Below are 5689 nucleotides of genomic sequence, written 5' to 3' on the forward strand. Positions count from 1 at the left end.
GATGCCTTGTTTCCTTTTTCCACATTTCTTAATACCACTACATATCTAACTATTTTATTAAAGTGAGGTATTACAAAACCAGCTGTATGGTGGTTTGACAAAGTGAACAAACTTACAATTATGCTATCTATATATTTACAATTATAAAGTACAAAATAGGATTTTCTAACCATTTAATGCAACACCAAAAATATTCAAATCCTTTCGCTCAAGTATCAGCACACCAATGTAAAAGTAATCCATTATAAGTTAAGATGCAACAACCCTACATTGCTAAAAGAAAAAACACATCATCATCAAAATGTAATTAAACTATAAAAATAAGTATTATTGTATAATTATCTTGGTAATACTGCATTAAGTCGTTACAATGTTGTTCTACTACTTGTATATCGTCTAGGTGGAGCTAGTTTAAACTACTTAATTTACAGTTTAGTCAGGAGGTTCCCAAGCTACATTAAGCTACAAGTGTTATTCTGATCATTAAGCCTCATCACCGCCAAATGATCGATGCATTTGGTTGTCGGGCAAAGCTGTTTCCAATGGGGCATTTACAGTATAGGTCTGTCTCCTATCTAGGACCACAAGATAAATCAAGAGGTTTTTTGTAAGTTAATTAACTTACATTAACTGTTTGACTTCTTTAAACATTATTATATTAAACCATCTAAATCATTTTTGGGGGGGAACTCCTAACAAATAATACAAATCTTAAGGGGTCTCAACACAACATTTTCAGGGACAACTGGTTTGATATTTATCAGTGCATTGTATTTTAAAGGCAAAGTATTTTTGAAGAAGGCGATTAAACTTTATTTATCCCCCTTTGTAACACACACACACACACACACACACACACACACACACACACACACACACACACACACACACACACACACACACACACACACACACACACACTTCGGCAGCAGTTCGGGGCTCAGAAGATGAACGGCACCTCTCCAATTACCGGTCCACACTCCGTATTTTTTTGGTCTGATCGGGACTCGAACCGGTGACCATTCGATCTCAAGGCCAAATCCCTACAGTCTGAGCCACTGCCGCCAGCTATTGACAAATCAGATGGCGATAAATTCCTTAATCTGACAAATAAACGACCTATTTGTCACAGAAATGACAATAACCCACTTTGAATGTATAGATAGAGGAATTTAAGTAGAAGTCGAAATAATTAAATGACTTTCATCAAGTCTTCAAAGGGAAACTTGAGCTCCACTTTGATGAAAAAAACTCTGAGCTCCGTTATGTGATGTTCAGGTTTCAAGACGTCGATGATAATTCAACCTTATGCTCAATGGCAGCAACTCATTACAGAATATAATTTGAAACTTGAAGTTTGGTGTAGGATAATTATTTCATTGCTTTCCTCACCGTAGGTCGATAATTCTGCCTTTTGTATAGCAACCATTAAGATGTACTAATGTTACGAAGATGTTGTAAACGCATTAACTGGGAAATGAACCTCCTCTGTGGAAGATAATCAGTATTTGTTGTGGACAAACTGTCACTTTAGACAACTAAAAAAGACGTCCCATGCGCTGTCAACTCTTTGGCAGGGTTAATAAAGGTCGCATATGCTGTGTGTTTGAGAGTCTGAGGACGGTTATGAATAAATAAACCGAGAGAAGATGAAGCTGCAGAATTTCCTGTTCTATGGATTTTTCTTTCTTTTGCACCAGCCTTTGGAAAAATAACTCTCAAACTTTATACCAGTACATTGCAGTGCAGCTGGCAGGCCTAACATATTCTATTCACAAAAATCTCTTTATTTTATCAAGGCTTACAAATATTGGATTATTATTGGTCATGTCTATTTCCCAGCTCTACCATTTCGCCGTATTGAGCGGGAAATGAGCCGTGGACTTATAGGGATACACAGGCTGAGCCGAGACTGGGTTAGTACTCTCTGCCATGGGCATGCTGGGATATGCTCTGGCCCCCTGAGAAGCAATAAGCGGTTTAAAGACAGGGGCTGATAAATAACAGGCAAAAAGTGATGTGATACTTTATTGATCCTAAATCCTCTGCTTATCTCTTTTGTCGTTCTTTTTCTTAGTCAGCTAAAGAGCAGCAGTGTATGACCATGAAAACGTTTTCTGATCAGCTACCTCGATAGTTAAAGGGGCCCTTATTATTATTATTATTATTATTATTATTATTATTATTATGCTGTTAGGGGTTTTCCCTTTCCTGTAGTGTGTTACATAGGTTTTTGTGAATGTAAATGGTCTCCAAAGGTAAAAATCCCATCCCTCCAGAGGGAGTTTCTCTCCCACACACTCCCCCCTGCCTGAAACGACTCTATGGATTCCTTTGTTACATAGTGACATCACTATATAACACTCGCACTTCTATTGACTAGCGCTCCAACACATTGTATGTGAGAGGCTAAGGGGCAGTACATCTCTTAGCGGTTGACCAATCACAACAGAGCCGGCCAGCTAACCAATCAGAGCAGACTGGGCTCTGGTTTCAGACAGAGGGTGAAAAGAGGTGCAGCAGCACAGGCAGTATGAGAAGAAAAATAATGACCTTCTTGAATATTAAAGCATGGAGACATGTCACAGTGGAGGCACAAAATACGGATATGAAATCTGAAAATGAGTGTAATAGGGCCCCTATAAAGTTTGGTTACAAATACATATATATGATATTACCATGAATAAAATAAATATGTTTAATGTGAAGAGTTCACCTGAAGTGATGTCTCCAAAGATGAGCGTCAGCACTATGGTTGTTGTTCTTCTTTTTGTTGCATTTTGGGTTTTACTAGCAATGCTCTGATTATCTCATGTTAAGATACCTGGCCAGCACCAAATGTGATGAACATCGTTAAGCATTTTACAGTTTATGAGCCCAAAATGTCCCCCAGGAGTTATTAGAGGCAAAACAAAACACATCTAAAAGTAGAGTGAATATTGAGTTGTATCCACTAAGTGGCCAGAAAGAGGAATCCACATGAAGCTAATGATGTTTCTCTGTGTCTGCTGGGCATGTTATGCCAACAAGTTTGCCTCAACAACATTAATTAATTAATACCAGTGCTACAAATTGTTGCAATGCCCCCCAGTGGTACAGTTTCTTCAGCCGTTCAGTCTGTCTACTTATTATATATTGCTAGAATGGTTTACTTATTTATTGTATCTTGCTTTGTTTGTACAGACACTTCATGTTATTGCAGTATCCCCCTTGCTGCTGTGACACTGCAAATCTTCCTGCTGTGGGACTAATAAAGGATTTTCTTATCTCATGGTATGACTGAAGCAATAGTTTGACATTTTATGAAATTATCTTGTACCCTCAATATCACAAAGACACTTATCTACACAGACCCACCCCTACGATTGTTTTTCCAAAGTGACTCATATTTGTCATTGACTTTTTCCTGCATATTTTAAATTAGTAGAACAGACATAAAACAATCCTCTAGGTTTGCTACATCAATATGCTAACAGGAGGTGTCACTTCCACCTCCTGGGACCGGATGGATTAACAGAACTTTGCCAACAGATCGTGAAATAACTTCCTGAAAAGAAATTAAAGAAGCTTATTGAAATTCATCACCGTCCTCCTGTTCCTGCTGCACTACGCTAAGTATGGACCACACACAACATCTCGGTTGCACGAGACACAGGAGCAGATACACTTCTTCAGGGCGTGACGGATCATTTCAGCAACAGATAATGGGTTATTAAGAGGGATGAAATATATTACGGATACTTTTTGTTATCATAAATAACATCTAGCTTACAGGCATCACTGCCATGGTTAATTGTGACACATTAAGAGATTTATGATGCTTTTTTTTAAAAACACACACTCACATTATCTAATTTGTAATGCGGGTCAGAATGTGATAATATCTTAAGGTTTACACATCATTGCACACTGGGATATGAAATGCTGTTAATGTGGGAAACTGTAAGCCTCTCTTTGCACATTACAGACATAGCTGTGAATGGGCCTAAATGAGGCTGGTAGGTGAAGTGGCTTCAGTTTAAGAAAGGTCGCAGAAACATTGATCAATGTGTCAAGTAGTAGTCGTTTTTGTAATATAAATGCCAGACAGACAAGCTGTGATTATCTGTGAAACACACATTTCACAAGTTACAGTAGATAAGCACACACAGATGCAGCCACAATAGGGGGGACCAGGCAATGTTTTACCACTGCTCAGTTGTCACAAAGATGCTCTATAACTAAAGATGACACATGACAAGCGGCACCAATTGTATAGTATTCACTTCCTGACATCACTATGCAACACTCATGATTCTAATGTCTAGCGCTCCAACACATTGTACGTGATATAGGGGCTAAGGGGTGGGACATCTCTTAGCGATTGATAAACAACAATAGAGCTGGCCAGCTAACCAGGCCCGGTTCTACGGGGGTGCATAGGCATGCATTGCACCCCTAGTTGAATGTTATGCACCCTCTATTCAAAAAAGAGAAGGGAGCGAACAACAATAATAGAATACAATACAATATAAATTGTGTCAGGTGCGCGTGGCCTGCTCCGCTGCGCCTGCATCATTTCCAAAGTGCTTCCACAGCAGTGACACACATCTGTGGATAATCATTTATACGAAAATGGTTAAAGCAACCATCACTAAACGCCAGCACCACTGCATCTACTGCAGACAGTAGCAACAGGTCGGATGGGGACATCACGTTACCCTCCGTTGTGGACACTAGCTTACTCCCGGCCGACTCGCTGCCCTCGCCCCCGGAGCAGCAGTCCTCGTCGCCAGAAACAACGCCACCGGTGCCAGGGGACCTCGGCAAAACAGAGCCTGCCCAGGTATACAGTATCTAAACAAGTACACAACTCACCTATACAGTGGGGTTAGGCGGTCATTTTGCAGCTCGTGGTATAAAAATAGACAATGGCTAGAATATTAATGTAAAAATAGTTCCATATTCTGCCATGCCTGTAGAAATGTTGGGTCAAACATAATGCATACAATAGCACAGATGCCTTCACCACGAATGGCTACACAAAGATCTCATATCCCAAGCTTATCAACAAGCTAATGTTGCAGCTGAAATGTTCTCCAGGTCACAGTCAACCTCACATGATGATGTGATACCAGTTCTCAAGCAGAGTAAATATTCTCTTCCCAGAGTATATGATGGGACCAAGGTGATGATTTAGTACATGGTTTTAATAATACTTTTGCTTTTCAATGTTTGCCAGTTCAAACCATGAGCTGGTTCAAATAATATTTGCCTTGATTTACAATATGTTCTCATTTGTTTTATCAATAGCCTACAGTGTTGAAGCTTGTGTGCTTTTTTTTAATAAAAGTCCATCTTATCTTATCTTTTCTTTGCCATAGTCCACTTTGGACTGGATGAAGGATTGCACTTTTAACTCACTTGAAATGTTCTCACTTGCTTGGTTTCAAAACATAACAAATGCTACAATCTGTTCATTGGGGACCATAACATCAATGCTATTTTTCATTGCTGTTGCCGGCCGCTATTGCTCACCTAACCCTACTACTGCTGCACCCCCTGTGATCTCATATGCACCCCAAGTCATTTTGTTCTGGTACCGGGCCTGCAGCTGACCAATCAGAGCAGACTGGGCTCTGGTTTCAGATAGAGGGTGAAAAGAGGTGCTGCAGCACAGGCAGTATGAGAAAAATAAAGAGCTATTTGA

The sequence above is a fragment of the Gymnodraco acuticeps genome, unplaced genomic scaffold, assembly GCF_902827175.1.
Source record: "Gymnodraco acuticeps unplaced genomic scaffold, fGymAcu1.1, whole genome shotgun sequence".
NCBI classification, from domain to species: Eukaryota; Metazoa; Chordata; class Actinopteri; order Perciformes; family Bathydraconidae; genus Gymnodraco; species Gymnodraco acuticeps.